Consider the following 16,657-nt stretch of genomic DNA (forward strand, 5'->3'; position numbering starts at 1 on the left):
GTGACCGTCAGATGGTTAGAGGAAAACCAGAGGCTTCTAGGATTATGAAGACGAGAGAGAATTTTCAAGAAGGTAAGTTTCTCTAGTGTTAAATGCTGTAAAGAGACATTATGGGGGCTTGGATGGTCACTCCTGACCCTTAAGAAAGTTAACTGGAGTGGTGGCTCCTTGAGGGATGGTCCATGGCCTTCCTTACAGTATTGCCAAAGCTCCAGGCTGGCGACACAGAAGGAAAGCAACAAGCATTTGTGCAATAAAGTGAGGCAGCTAGACAGCAAGCCCGATTACAAGGAGTTAATATACTATGAGGGACTTCCCTGGGGGCACAGTGGTTAAGAATCCACCTGCCAATGCAGGGGACACGGGTTCAAGCCCTAGTCCAGGAAGATCCCACATGCCACGGAGCAACTAAGCCTGTGCGCCACAACTACTGAGCCCAAGTACCGCAACTACTAAAGCCCATGCGCCTAGAGCCCATGCTCTGCAACAAAAGAAGCCACCACACTGAGAAGCCCGTGCACTGCTCTGAAGAGTAGCCCCCGCTCACTGCAACTAGAGAAAGCCCGTGCACAGCAACACAGATCCAACACAGCCATAAATAAATTTTAAAAATTATTTAAAATAATAATAATAATAATATACTATGATCACAGTTTAAAGTTTTACAACTCTTAATACAGCTTTCGTAAAAGAAGGCAAAAAGAAAATACCTGCGTACACACTGTTAATCCCAATTACAAGCATCTATGGCGGAAGCACCCTTCTATTTACCTGGCACACACTGAAACTCACCTCAGGGGATGGGCTTCTGACCATAGCAAAACTGCAAAACCTTTCCGCTTTAGTTTCCACACATTTCTTAACCGGGAATTTTTATAAATTTATTCACAAAGAGCTTGAAAATACCTGGAAGATGGGAAACAGACTCAACTAGTCTCAAACCCTATGTGGTTCTCACATGTTCTCCAACAAAATACCTCGCAGGTAAACACTACTTCCATGGAAGCTTTTTACCAAGATTCAGCAAGATTAAAACTAGGACTGAGATTTACCAAGAAAACACCTCTTAAAAACCCAATACAACCTAAGAACTACGGAATCTCACCTTAAATTTGTTTTCTGTACAGAGATGAACACTCTATCATTCTCAAGTTGTACTTTAAAAATAGAATAATAACGACAGCAAATGTTTTTTGACTGCTTCCTTGGTAAGACACTGTGCTGAGGGCCTTACGTGCATTACCTCATCTAGTCGTTTCAACAGTTCCGTGAGGTAAAGTGCTATTGTTAGTGTCTATTTTCCAGGTAAGAAAACCGAGGCTTCGATCTTTCTCAAGGCCACACAAGTAGTAAGTGGAGCTCGACTTTAAACCCAGAATACATCACAAATCCTCATAAGGATCCATTTTTATAGCTGTATAATACTCCACTGCATCACTGACACTTGAAGATGCATGTCTGATTTTTCTTAATTAGAAAGATATCTTAAAATAGGAAATCAGGGGACAGATGGCCAGCCTGCAAAGGAATGAGGTCACAGGTTCCAAATGATGGATCTTTTTCTACTAAGGGACCCATCTTTCCAGTTCCTCTAAATGAGGTGCCCAAGGTAGCACAGACAAGGAAGGATAAAGGATGCATGACTGAGGGCTCAGACTCCCAGCGCCGTACACTAGAGACCACCTGGCCTGCGGTGTTCCTTTCTCTTCCACTTTATTCGCTCCTATTTTTCTAGAGAAATGGTGGTAGTTTGAATGTATGTTGGGCTGGATTCCTTAGAAAATAGAGCCTGAGACCAAGCGTCTATGCCAGGGCTTTAGGGCGATCCCAAGGAAGCGAGAGTAAGGGAAGAAGAGAAATGAGACACTGAAAGCAAATGTACGATGGAGTAGGACTGGCTGAGGCTTCACTAGAATCATAGCTTCTTGCTCAGTCACACAGGACGTCCCCGGAGAGGCTGTTAGGAACTGCAGCATCTCAAAAGCTTCCGTCAGAGGAAGTGGTGCTAGGAGAGGGAATGAATCTGCCAGCTCCTGCCTGTTTCTTGTTCCCCATCCGTCAAAGTTCACTCCATGGTGACCCAACTTCCCCACACGGCTGGAATGTATCATCTGGTCCCTTCAGCAGCAGATGCGGAGCCCAGATCCCATACCCTGCAGGGTGGCGCTTCATTCGAGTACAGAAGTGGTGGGAGGAAAACCAGCATGGCCTTGGATGGCAGGATGGTAGAGTCCAGCTGGGCACCACTGCATCCCAGAGACAGGTGGAGCTAAGAGGATCTGAGGTGGTACCTAAGCAGGAGCCAATACAGGAAGGTTAAACCTAGACCGGAGTCAGCGCTGGTACACAATCCCGCATACACAGGACACAGAGGAGGTAACCTATAGGTCTTTTTGAACTCTGGGCTATTTGTGCTCACTGAGGTTCTGCAGGTTCTTAGAATTCTAACTGTCATAGGGCATCACCCATTCATTTCTTCATTTCTTTACCCATTCAATAGCATTTATTCAGCATCTCCTATTGCTAGGCATATTCTAGTGAAATTCTAGGGATATAGAGAGGGCTAAGACCCAGACCCTGCCTGGGAGAGGGAGACAGGCAAACAAAAGACAATCACAATACAGGGTGACCAGGGCTACCCCAGCCCAATCTTGGGGGCAGTGAAGAATAACTGAGGGAAGATGATACCTGGGCAGGGGCTTGAAAGATGAACAGGAATTAGTCAGAGGCGGGGGAAAGAGACTGGCATTATGGCATCTATAAAAACAAAACAGGACAACACAATACAGTCAATTAGAGGGCGCCACTTCACTTAGCCATGTTTAAATGGTTGTGTTAATGTGCAAAGCCACTGTTTGTTACCAAAAAAGGGTGTACAACAGACATCTCTGACCCTTACATTCATCCCCAGACCTCCCTCCTACCTAACCCCACCCCTGAACATCACCCATCACTGACCCCAACTCCTAAAGTATGTATCAGAGATGCGTTAGGATCTGGAGATAAGGTAAGGCATGGTGCGAGGGAAGAGGGGGCTAAGAAATGAGGTTCAAGTTCAGAGACTCAAGGTTAGTGTTAGGAATGGGGCAAGAGGTGGGGATAGGGTGATGCAGAGCTGGAGTGATGATGTCTATTTTGTACATGACTTGGAACCTTGAAGTGCCATCGTTTTTAATAAGTCCCCCACTCTAAACAGCTGTAATAAAATGTAACGTGTTCATACAAAGTCTAGGAGATGAGTAAAAGCATGCTGTGCTTTCTGAACTATAGACAATTCAGTTTGACTGAAGCAATGAGTCAGACAGAGAGTAGTAAGAGAGGAGGCTGGCGAGACTGGGAGTCAGGTCAGACAGGGCCTTGCAGGCCATGCCAAGAAGCTTGGGTTTTGTCATAAAGGCAATGGCGATCAATGAAACAATTTTAAATGAGGAAATAACCCGATTCAGTTGTATTTTAGAAAGATCATGCTGGAAGCAATGAGGAAGGCGGACAGGAAGACCATCTAGTAATTAGAGTGATCAGGCATTGCAAGATGAGGGATAAAAAGAGGGGATGTTTTTTATGAGTCATATAAGATGTAAGATCATCAAGACCTGAGGATAAAGTCTACCTGGGGCTCATTTAGATTGAGGGAGTAGTGGTGGGTGAATAAAAAGGATACTGGAAAACTGGATAGATTTTTGTGCCAGTCACCAAGATAAGGACTTTAGGGAGAAGCATGCTTGAGGGGTGGTAGGGATACGAGGTGTTCAATTTTAGACCCAGCGAGTTTGATGGGCGTGGGGTACAAGCACATCGAGAGGCCTATGGTTCCTGCTAAATAGACAGGTCGAGAGCTCAGAAAAAGAGAGATGAGCATCCATCACACAGATTGACAGGTCAGCCGCGGGTCTGAATTAGGTCACCCAGAGAGAATGTACGAGGAGAAACAAGAACCAAGGGTGGGAGGGTGAACATTTACACACTGGGCTCAGGATAAACAGCCAGGCAGGAGTTCACTATAGATGCCTTCTCTTGTCACATCATGGAGGCTCAGGCCAAAGGCAATCGGCCATTGCCAGGAGAATCGGCCTGGTTCGCTTAGAATCAAGAGGAACACCAGGTAAAACAGATATTAGTGTTCACGTCAACTAGTGAACTCTTCAGGTAATACTGAGCTCAGGGAGCTCCGGAGGCTCCAGGATAGGACAGAGAGAGGGAGAAGAACAGGAAGCACAGACAGAACCGCAGGAGTTGGGCATGCGTGGATTTCCAGCTTTCCAGCACTGGAGGAAGTGAAACCTTCCTCAGCTATCTGCAGCATGGGCTTCACCTAAGATGTTTTACACACTTATACGGGTACTTCCACTACATATGCAATTCATCCATCAGGAAGGGGTCTCTAGTTAGGGCCAAGGCCAGGATGCACTCAACCTAGACAGCCTCCCTCTAGAACTGGTTCTTAACCTTTTTCAAAAAGTCTGACTCTCTGAATCTTCTTGAGATATAATTTAAGTCAGAGACCCTCATCTCCGAGTAGAAACACATACATGCAACATTCTGTTTAATTTCAGGAGCTTACAGAGATCTTTCCTAAGGTCCCTCCATGAATCCCTCAGGGATCTCTGTACTCCCTGCTTAAAGCTCCACCCTAGAACAATTTATCTAGCTCATGTCACATTCAGACCTTTCAAAACGAAGCAAAATTATTCCAGAGGAGCACAGTAGAAGGAAGCCAGGCACTGTGGCTTCTACTGACCCTGAGCTGATAATTCCTTATTTCCATTTTCAGCAACGCAGAGGATATCTCCTTCCCTTTTCTAAGAATCCCTCCCCTCCCGCTTCCCCCAACCAAACAGACCCACAGGCATAAAACCCAAACAGCCCAGCCAATACTAAAGACTCAGGCTACCACAGTGGGCCTCACTGGGCTGTAGCTGCAGCAGGGCCCCAGGCTGATTACAACGTTATCCCTGCGAAGCAGGCCCTTCACAAACAAGACGCATCCCAGTTCATGACGCTGACGAAGGCAGGGGTACGCGGGTGTCTCCAGTGGCCAGGAGAGCGGCAAGGAACAGGGCACACTGGGTGGGTCTGGCACAGTGTGAAAACTGAATAAGTACCTGCTCCCTGAGGGCTGACCATGCTTTTGCAGAGCAGGTCTTGGGTTTTGATGGGCGACATGCACTGCTGACACCCGGCACATTTTTATAGACTGTCAATGTAAAGAGCAGATATGTTAGGAAGTGTAACGACTTGTAGACAAAATCATCCTCACACTATAAAATGTAAGCAACTCAGCACCTTGAAATGGTGACAACTCACTCATCTCCACACTCCTGGTGTATATCCTTCTTTTAAATTTATTTTACTAATTTGTATTTATCTATGTACCTACCTACCTACCTACTTATTTATTATAAAAGGAATACACTGTCACTAAAGAAAATTTGGCAAGTATACAGACCCGTCTAACCACTGGTATACTTGTGAAATGAACTGATTTCTAAAAATTCCCTTTGCATGAACCTTTTCAGCTTCCCAGGGACGCTTCCATTGTTTAAGGGTAAAGAGTTCCTTTGGGTGTGGGGTGGGGGGGACAGGCTGTCACCACAGACAAATGGGACAGAATCCTTTGACCCTGTGCCTGCCTGGGCTCTCACCTCGTGGCTAAGAATTATTTATTCTATTGTTTTTCTCCAAGTTGACGGAAATTTCCCACAGTTTATGCCTATTCTCCTTACTTCCTCAACCTGAAAGACCAGAAAGAAAAATTTAATCACTGCAAACTCTTTCCTATTAATTCTTCTGCTTTGGTTATTTCTAATGTTTTCTTTCAGTCCTCACACCACCCACCTCCATTTGGAGAAGGTTTCTCAAAAATTCTAGTAGAGATTTAGAAACCAACCACACCGTTACATATATTTGGTCCCGTCACCACTAATAGTAGTATTTCTTTTGGTAGATGTCTCGCTGACAGTAACTCTTGCAAAACAGAAAAGCCACAAATTCATAGCATATAAACCACATATGCAAACACAGCAGACATTCTAATTAGAGAATTGAAAGACAAGATTTCAGAATTTCATTCACCACATCTCTTGGTTCTTATTGAGCTTTGAGAGGGAGACTTTAAAAAAAAAAAATCAGAATTGTATGATTTGCTGAGTAAAACCAAGTGTCTTAGATGCATTTTCCAACCAAGTGTAAAACTTGAATTTAAAACAGTAGGGAGGATTAGTCCATTTACTGGGAAAGAGTGAGAACTTTCTTACCCGGCTCATAGTGGTAAAGCGCATATGTGAGGTTAGCACATATAATACTGAAACACTGACACTGCCAGGGATATCCAGTTTTTCTGTGTTTCTGTTTCCAGGTCTCTGACTGCTTGTGCATCTGTGAGTCACATGCCAGTTGCCACATCCACCGGCCACATTTGATCTTTGGATGCAGTGTTTCAATTACACAGGAAGCTTAAGTGGCTGACGTGCAGAATTTATTGCAGTACCTCCTTGACCTCTCCTTTTATTTTTAATAAAAAGAAGAAAAATAGCAGCAATGTGGATTAAATTAAAATGCGGTTTTTCAGTTCAGGGAAAATTCACAAGGCTTTAAAAATGTGTGTGCAGTCGCCGTTCTTCACTTCTCACACACGGGCGCGAACAGGGAGAATTTTACTGTAACAGAGCGATGAACAGCTTCATAGCATTAGCACAGCTACACTTACTGAGCCCTCAAATCTCTAAGACAAGCATTTTTACTACCAGTTCCCATCTCAAGACACGGAAATGGAGTGTCAGAGAGTAAGTAGCTTGCCCAAGGGCACAAATCTAGGATGAGATCAAGTGGTATTTGATCTGAGTCTATTGACCCTGAATTCAGTCCAAGCATTACAGAACTCAAATGATAAACTAGCCGAAGAAAACACCAGCATCAAGTAGGTCCACACCTCATTTCACACTTGCAAATAGAAGAAAAGAACACACTAGAAAACTGGAACTGGCTTGACTTTCCCACTGGAGCTGGAATACCCCCTGGTTCAGCCCTCGGACTTCACTCCTTTGTCTGCTTGCTTTCCTTCACGATGGCTTTGGACCCCATCTCTAGCTAGGGAACCACCACATAGAAGTTTCCAGCCCTAACTTCCCTGACACCACTGATGACCACCGAGCACCTTCATGTCAACATCCAACAGGACTCTCAAACTTAACACATCCAAAATCGAACTACTCTCTGTTCCCCAAAACTACTCCACCAGAAGCCTTCCCTGCCCAGTATGGTGGCAGCTCTATCTTTCTAGTAGCCCTGGGGGGTGGGGAGTGGAATCAAGTCATCCTGAACTTTCCTCTTCCTCTTACACTGTTTCTCTCATGTTCATTTTACAAAAAGGCAGTTTACAAACATATTTCTCATATGATTCTTCAAAATGGCAAACTCCACTAGCACAATTAATAATTATTTCATTTGCATGCAATTCGTCATGATTACCTTCACTAAAGCAGTTTGGTGAGCTTTATCCATCGTAGCAAGGTCTGCCAACAAACAATGATGTTCACCTACTACTTGGTTTTTATGTGCTATTTGATAAACACATGGAACACCTCCTATCTCCCAGACATTGATCTCAAAGTGCTTTACAACTCACTTAACTAGGTAACTCATGTACTCCTCAAAAGAACTCTATAAAGTAGGTACTATTATTATCCCATTTATTTAGATAAAGAAACTGAGGCACACAGCAGTTAAATAATGCCCAAGACCACACAATTCAAACCTGGACAGTCTTGCTCCAGAGTCCACATAAATGAACCCACAGTCTTGTCTGGCTTTCTTCTGGCTGGGACCTGCCTCTGCCCAGTGCCCAGCCAGGACTAGCTGCACATTCTCTATCCTCTTCACAGGAAAGAGGCAACCAGATGACAGGGGATCAGAGCCCTGGTCCCGTGAGCACAGCGCTGTGCGTGATGGACGGCGCCGCTGGAAGAGCTGCTGCAGACACACCCGCCTGCCTGTGCCAATTAGGCTGATGTGAGTGACAGAGAATGCAGAATTTATGCAAATAGATCCCCATTCCCCAACTCACCCCCTTTCTACATGATACTTTCTAACAAAAATTTTAAGGAGGAAGAGATAGGGAAAAGAAGAGAAGGAAGTGTGCTTCAACAGCCCTGCTGACAGTGTGAACTGAGAACAAAAACAAGGGCCCTTTCCTCCCACCGGGATCTCTGTGGGTGTGGTCAGAGTGCACAGACAGCCCCTGTTAACTCTTCCCAGCACGTATCCTTTTGTTTCCAGATACAATAGTGATCAAGGGCACAGTTTCTAGAACTGAGAGATTAAAAGGGTTCAAAGCCCAGGTCCCCTACAGCCTCTGACAAACTACTCAACTCCAGCCTCTGTTCGTCTCGTCTGTAAAATGAGAGTTCACTCTTCCCAACCATACAGAGCTGAGACAGAAATTCAGCGAGATAATACGGAGTAAACTGCTAGCAGAAGACCTGGAATGAGTAACACTCAGTGAATAATTGCTATTGATGGTGATTTTGATTATTTCAATAAAAAAAGTTTTTCACACCTTCCAACTGCTCAGAGTCTGAAGTGGAGGGAGATGTAGGGACAAGGAGTAATGTCAAAAAAATACTTTATGTTTGGCAAAGATACAAGTCAAACTGTATTTCTGACAGCTCTGGGTTCCCTCAATAGGCAACATTTAAATAATGTGTAACTGAATAAGTTATGGACCACCCCAGCCTTACCCACTTAACCATGGTATTATAATTTCTCTCTTTTAAAAACTGAAGTCAGGAAAGACAGACAAACATATTCAGTTTCTAAAGCAAACAGAAAAAAAAATCTGTTTTCATTTAAAGCATCTTGCTTTTTTTTTTTTTAAAGCAATTAGCTAACTTCAAAAGGCAGCCAATGGAGTGATTCTATCATGCTGGTAAGGGTCTGGTGTCTCACTTCAAAGTTCAGGCAGACTGAAAGCCACTGACAGTCCTGCTATACTGGTTGGCATTTGGCATGAAAAGTGCTGAGGCTGCCATTTCATTCAGATGGAGGGTTTGCACAGACCCACAGCACTAAAATGGTACTTTCTTACGAGAGCCAGGATTAAGCATGAAAGAGAAGGGTGTAATTATCTCATCCCCAAATTAAAATTAATGAGGACCTTTTGGGGTTACAGTTGAGGGCCTCCACGGGGTAAAATAATAGATGGAGAAAATCCTAACTGGACGTCAAGGGCCCAAGTTCTTACAGCCGCCATCCCTACAGAGATCTGCAAAGCAAATTAAGCTGGGCACCACCAAATGTCAGGGAGGTGGGATGAGGGGAAGTGGACATGCCAGGGGATTCCTGCGGGACTTTAAACAAGTCACTTGACCTTCCCAAGTCATGTTACAAGTGGAGAGAGACCGACTGCCTGCCAGGTTGACAGAGTTTATGAGAGGATTAGATTGCATTTATAAAGTGGTTTGTCATCCTTAGCTCCAAAGTGCTTTCCTATTAATAAAATGAAATGTTAAGAAGGTCAAATGAGGGTCCAGGACTACTCATCTTCTAATGAATCACTGAACGGCTTCATTTGTCAAGAGGTGATGCAAGCAATGCAAAGCCATCAGAATATTCAGACTAGATGGTCAGATGGCAGCCAAGAAAGGAAGACTTCAAGAAGTTCAGGCTTCCCGTCTCCTCTCTTACTTGATCCCTTCACTCCAGATACAGAAGTCGACTCACATCCTAAAGAAGCCTGTTCTGGGACTTCCCTGGAAGATCCTGCTGCACAGCCACAAAGCCCATGCGCCACAACTATTGAGGCCGTGTGCCACAACTACTGATGCCCACGCACCTAGAGCCTGTGCTCTGCAACAAGAGGCCACTGCAGTGAGAAGCCTGTGCACTGCAGTGAAGTGTAGCCCTCGCTCCCCCATGTTCAGCAATGAAGACCCAACGCAGCCAATGAATAAAAAAATAAATTTATATATATGTAAGTTTATATATATAAAGAAGCCTGTGCTGACCATCAGAGCCACAGTTCACTTAGGTCCACTTCCTAAACCCCGATGCTCCCACCCAAATGTTACTTCTGCCTCTAATCCAGTGCGACTGCTCCTACATGAGCCCTCACAGCCCAGGACAACCTCAGAAAGAGCCCGTCTCTGGATTCACAGCATGTGTGCCCCCTTTGACTATATGGCTACTCTTGGCCTCACTGTTATGTACTTATTATTAATTTTGCATAAATATTATGCCCTTTCTCTCTCAGATTAGAGGCCGTGTCAGAGGACTAAGTATTATACTTTTCTGATTTCCTCATAATGCCTTCCTCAGAGTCTTGCACCCAGAAGATGCTCAATGCTATTCACATGAAGCCACCTTCCAAAGATTTTCCTGGGCCATTAGCAATCTGCCAAGTAGCTTCACACACCTCACCATGACTAAATACCATAAAGAACAACGACCATCTTTTGCCTCTCAGAGCACACAAGTCTAGGTTAGTATGAGGCCAGTTAAAGTGACATAGTTGTACACAATGAACAAAAGATTCAAGGGACTTTGAGTTTTCAGTCCTGCCCTTTTATTATCTGTCTATAGAATTCTGGCTGTTTCTATCTACGTTACTGTACTTCAGAAAGGCAGCAACAGAACTAGAAATCTATCACCTGAAGTTGCTAGACATTGAATATATATATGGTATACATTATAGCATTTACTCAATATAAACATACAGAAAGTACACTATTTATCTAGTTATTTAATATGTATGTTACTTAAGTAGCAAATTTCTGGATAAATGCTATCCAGCTATGAATAGTAACATTTTCTAATGAATATGTTCAGTGTTTTAAATCCCTCCTGGCTGGTTTAAGTGTCCCTTTCCTCACTGGCTCTCACCAATGTCTAGGTTTTTGTTTGCTACATCTTTTGAAACTTTAGACCAAGTTTCCTGGAGACCTGAGATGGAGGGAACTGCGGGAGTTTGCCACAGAGTTGACCAAGGGAAGGTAACACTAAGGCCAAACCCTGCAGGAAGAGGGGAAACACCTGGCCTTCCAAAATTACCTGGACAGGGAAACAGACAGATCGGACCAACGGAGTTGGCCTCAGGCCTGCTGGACAGCGGTTATGGTTCTGAGCTTTCACATCCCTCTCTGGAGGCATCCCGAATCCTGGGGAATTCTCCCATCTCCAAGAGCACACTGTTAAGGTGTCATTTGTCTGTCAAATCTCCGTTAGGAAAAGGATCTTTCCAAATCTCACTTCATTTGATAGCTTAGGCCCACCATGACATTTCTTACTTTATACAAATTTAATATGCATAGAATTTCTATATATTCCACACTCCAATGGACCATTTTACCCTCATGTCACCTTGAAACAAATACTGTAACCTGCCTGCCAGCACTCAAAAATGTTGACCCTGAAAGTATCTCATTCTTTCACATGGTGTCTGTGAAGCAGGCATACCATTAATTACCTAGACCCCATAGAGTTCAAACTTTTGCCACATCCAGGATTGAGAAACATACAGTACAAACAAAACAAACCCTCACTATGCTTTAGTTCTTGCGTCATGCCAACATATTTTCTCCTTAACGTCTGATCTTGGAATGCTCTCTCATTACAGGAATGCTCTCTCATTACCGTGAGTCACAGCTAAGGGAACTGTCACAACTTGCTCCAACCATTCGTATAAACCAAGCCATGGATGACCTTGGGTTCTCAGGGGGTTACTTATCTGGGGGGCGGGGAGTCGATCACAATTTGCATGATCATATGGTACAGATGTTTATTCATGAAGGTGACCTCAAGAGAAGAGAGCAATTTCTTGGTCTGACTATTTTAAAATTCAGCCAAATGTCCACCCAGTGGGCAAACCCAGCTCCATAAGAAATCAAAACTGGATGACGAGAAGTGTGATGGGTCAGGGTGGGAAATACAACTGACAGACTGCAGTGCAAGATCCGGAACCAGGCAATGTGCTCACTGACAGGACAGGGAGTCAGGGCAGAATTACAAAGGGAGCAGATAAAGCAGCACTTCTTATCTCTCACAATCTGAGCTGTTTCCATATCCTCACTGTGAGAATTGCATCTGCAATTCAGTATAAACCTAGAGACTCAGTCACTCTTGCAGACCCCACTGTTTGTGGCCAGAGCCAGCCTTTGGCAAAACTGCCATATGCATTATGCTAGGACCTTCCAGATTTTTTCCTCCTTCCACTAGGCCCTTCTATTCAGGTCCTTCCCTCAACTATGTCTTAATTTCTCCCCTTAAGTCAGTGGTTTTCCAAGTGTGGTCTCTGGACCAGCAGCATCAATATCACCTGAGTGCCTCTCAGAAATGTTTATTTTCAGGCCCACCAGGCCTACTGCTTCAGAGGCTCTGGAAGTGGGGCCCAGAAATCTGTGGTTTTTCAAGCCCTCTAGGTGATTCTAATGCACCCAAAACTTTGAGAACAGCTGCTTTAGATGATAATTATAAAATAAGGACTTCAAGATGAGAGAGACATCCATTTTAGGAAAAGACTTGTGGAGAAGACCAGCCACCCAAGTGCCAAATGAGCCATTTGTAGCAGTGGACTCTCAAGTCATGTGACAGACAGTGAGAGAGATTTGAGGCTGCTGTGTTAGTCAAAGCCCTCATCACCTCTTGCCTGTAAGTTTCACCTATTTTAATCTCCCCACATTGCTACCAGAGACGTGTGTTCTGCCTGAACATTTGATCATATCAAACCCCAACTTAAAACTCTTCAGCATAACACAACACTGTAAATCAACTATACTTCAATTAAACAATTTAAAAAAAAAAAAAGGAAAGAGGGCTTCCTAGGTGGCGCAGTGGTTAAGAATCCACCTGCCAATGCAGGGGACATGGGTTCGATCCCTGCTCCAGGAATATCCCATGCCACAGAGCAACAAAGCCCGTGCGCCACAACTATTGAGCCCATGCGTCACAACTACGGAGCCCATGTGCTGCAACTACTGAAGCCCACGGGCTTAAAGCACCTCAACAAGAGAAGCTGTGGCAATAAGGAGCCTGCGCACCGCAAAGAAGAGTAGCCCCCACTCGCCACAACTAGAGAAAGCCCGTGTGCAGCAACGAAGACCCAACACAGCCAATAAATAAATAAATTTTTAAAAAAAAGGTAAAGAAAACTTCAGCAGCTGCTCCCTGCGCATAGGATAAAGTCCCAAACCCCTGGTACACAACCCAGAGCACTGCATCATCTGCCTCTACGATGTTTCCTTCTGCACTTTCCCTCCTAATCTGCTCTGCCTCATGGTTTGCAGGAGGCTTCCAGGTCCCCATACTACTGATAGCAGCTTTGGCCATGTGACTTACCTTGGCCGATAGCATGAGAGGTAAAGTAACATCTGCTACTTCTAAGCAGGCGTTCAGTGCCATAACAATTTTGTTCTGTCATGTTCTTTTCTTTTCCCTTTCCCATAAACAAAATTAGTGTTGTCCCAGAAACAGGCTGTTTCTTAAGCCTTAATGGACCCCAAAATGAAGACAGATGAGGAGCTGAACCAAGAGTGACCTACCCTGGACATGCAGCATATGTGAGAAATAAACTTTGGTGGTTGTAAGCCACTGAGATTTGGGGAATATTTGTTTATTTTGCCCAAGATGACTATTACAGCACTTCGGATATCCCATATCCTCTCTGTCTGGAATTCTCCCCTCTGCTCTACTCTTCCTTCCAATCCCACCTCAACTCTTCCTGCACAAGAGAATTGCTCATGAGTCTACACTCGGCTCAGATGTATCCCCTCAATCCAGTTTTTTTGTTTGTTTGGTTGGTTTTTTTAAAATCTTTCCCATGTACAGGTGATCACTCTCACCTTGTGGACCACCTCTGTGTGCTACAGATCTACACTATATCCCTGGAACGGTGCTAGGAGCTTTCTATACATTAGCACCATCCACAGAACAACTCCTCTAAAAAATGTTTTTTGAGCCCTAATTTTACAATGTGAGAGACTGTGGCTCAGAAAAACAAAGCAACTTGTCCAAGTTTCCCAGCCGTCAGCCACAAAGACAGAGTCCTCACCAGGGCTGGGTCTGGCTCTGAACTCAGCAATCTTTCCCCTGCCCCACGTGCCTCTCTCCCTCCTACAGCAGGGAGCTTTCAAATCCTCCCACTCAGGTGGAGAGAGTGGGTCTTCTCATCAACAACTGAAAGGGCTCATGAATTAATTTGACACTTGAAAGATTTGCATCTGGAAGTGGGCTTCTAACCCTCTGAGAAGATAATCACTTTCTCTAAGTGGATGTATTTATTCTACCGCTCCGGGCATGTGCACTGGAGACCCTAGCAGAACTGGGGCATTTTGTCTGTGCCCTTTCCCAGGTTATAGGGGTAATGTGGTTGGAAAGACAAGCAGGATCCCACTAACATTGCTCTAGAGAAGCTCTGGGAAGGTCCTTTTGGGTTTGTCAGAGGGTAGGAAGCAAGTAGCAGAGGGCTCAGAAATCCAAGCAAGTCTGATACACATTGATATTTTAGCTCTTAAACAGACAAATTCAAGAAGTGAAACGTTTATTTGACTCTTCAAATTAAGCCAGGAAAGTGACACAGTGGCAAAGAACTGAACCAGATCACCCAGGTCAGAAAGGGAGGAAAAAAATCACCTAAAGCGGGAACTGCAATTTTAGGTTTCTATGAACTGCTGACATTTTGTTGTGCGGTTGGGCTTTTTATTTTTCTTTCCTTCTCTTTCTCTTTTTAAACTTTACTTGTTTAAGGGAGGAGTAGGAAGTGTAAGAACCTTCAAAGTTTCTTCCCAAATCAGCCATATTAATGAAAGATTCAACAAAGTACCATGATATTCTTTTCACATAACATTCATACCATTTTTTCCCAAGTCTTACAAAGTTACTAGTTGGAATCCATTTATCTCTTTCACCATTTCAATGAAGCAGGTTTTTTTTTTTTCGTTCCTCAAAGGATATAGTACTTTTAAATGATACCATCAGTAACATTAATAACCGTATTTTTCCCCTTCAAGTGTAAAAAGCTGTTCAGAGCTCTACATAGTCAGTGGGCCGGTTTGGACACTTCTGATTTACTCTTTAAAAGACCATCCACTCCGTATAATAAATACTAAGAGCCAGTATGTATTTAGTACTTAGCGCTGAGTGTTTTTCAGCACTGACTTATTTACTCCTCAAAACAACGCTCTCAGACAGGTAAAAGCACTGTCGTCACTTTACAGATTAGAAGAGGGAGGCACACAGAGCACGGATGGCCTGCCTAAAGAGAAAAAGAAATAGACAGGCAGAGGCCACTAGCTGCACAAGACCACAGTTAATGATTCACCCACAGCCCTCAGGCAGCTCCTTTTAGTAGAGGCTGCAAGACACACACACACACACCCAACTCTCTCTCTCTCTCTCTCTCACACACACACACACACACACACACACACACACACACACACAACTGTCTTCATCTCAGCGAGAGGCGGGCGTCCGGCAAATTGCTTGGCAACGCGAGGAGGAAACTCCATCCAAAGCCCGGGTCCGCCGGGTCCAGGCCGCCTCTGGGCGCTGTCCAGCGGGCAGCGCGCCTGAGAGGCCAGGCTGGGGTCCTGTGTCCGGACACCCCGAAGGTGGGGCAGAACGCCAAAGCTGGGATTGCAGGCATGGGGGCTCAGGGAGAAAAGCACCGTCTGCAAGGACACCTGTTGTCGCCTCCTTCACTCAAGCCAATGAAGGTGTCCTGGGGACCCAGATCTCAGGGAAGACACCCACTGGCGGACTGTCCGTGCGTGGGTGCCGGTGTCGCAGGTGTCTTGTCTCCCCCCGCTTCACCCCTGCCCGCCTTAGGCCGACTCACCTCCCTGCCTCTCACCCCTGGACGCCGGCGGCTGCTGGAAATGCGCCTCCCGGGGGCTCCGGCCGAGGCAGGCGCTAGGGGCTCGGGCAGCGTCCGCGGCGCTAGGACCTCGCGGCCAGCTCGCCCCCCGCCCGCTCCACCTGCGGGGCCCCTCTCCCCCCGCCCGCCCGCCCTCCCCGTGCGGGGCGCGGGCTCCGTTACCTGCGACGCCGCCCGCGGGGTCCCGAGAGTCGGCCGGAAGGTCGCCTCTGCAGAGCGCGCCGGGCTGGTCCGGAGCTCCCCTCCTGCCGCGCCGCTCTCGCCGCGCTCCGTCCAGGCAGCCCGGCCGCCGGCTCCGGAGTCGGAGCTCGCTCTGCGCCCGCCGGCTCCGGGCGCCGCTCCCGCCGCTCCTGATTGGCCGCAGCGCGCGCCCGAGCCACGCCCTGATTGGGCAGCTGGGAGCCGGGGCAGTGGGGCGGAGCCAGCGCCGCCGGGACCTGCATGCCGCGACCCCGGTACCGCAGCCTCGCATCGCCGCTGCGCCCAGGTGCCCCCATCCAGGCGCTGACAGCGGGATCCTTCCCCTCCGCGCGAGTGCAGTCCAGGCACGGGGCAGAGCAGAAAGGGTTGCTGCGAGGAGCCGGGGGATGGCAGGGAGCGGAGGTCGTCTAGGAGTCTCTCCCACACCCCGTGTCAAGGCTTGGACGGTGGGGATTATTGCTTCTCTGGTCTCACCCCTACATGGGGTTTTGACTTCACGTTTATGTAATACTTTTACTATATATATATATATATATATATATATATATATATATATATATACACAAAAAAAGGTGTAGGACGCAGGGCACT

General features: G+C 45.9%; 1 protein-coding gene across 6 annotated transcripts in view; it reads right to left on the bottom strand.

Moving 5' to 3' along the window:
* STON2 (stonin 2) overlaps positions 1 to 16,157 on the bottom strand; it is a 145,148-nt gene extending 128,991 nt beyond the window's left edge. For all 6 annotated transcript variants that reach the window (XM_057731442.1, XM_057731438.1, XM_057731441.1 and 3 more), the window contains exon 1: positions 16,028 to 16,157. The gene's annotated coding sequence lies outside the window, so the exon portion shown is untranslated. The remainder of the gene's footprint in view (positions 1 to 16,027) is intronic.
* Between the last annotated feature and the right edge of the window lie 500 nt (positions 16,158 to 16,657).

The sequence above is a fragment of the Hippopotamus amphibius genome, chromosome 4, assembly GCF_030028045.1.
Source record: "Hippopotamus amphibius kiboko isolate mHipAmp2 chromosome 4, mHipAmp2.hap2, whole genome shotgun sequence".
Lineage (NCBI taxonomy): Eukaryota > Metazoa > Chordata > Mammalia > Artiodactyla > Hippopotamidae > Hippopotamus > Hippopotamus amphibius.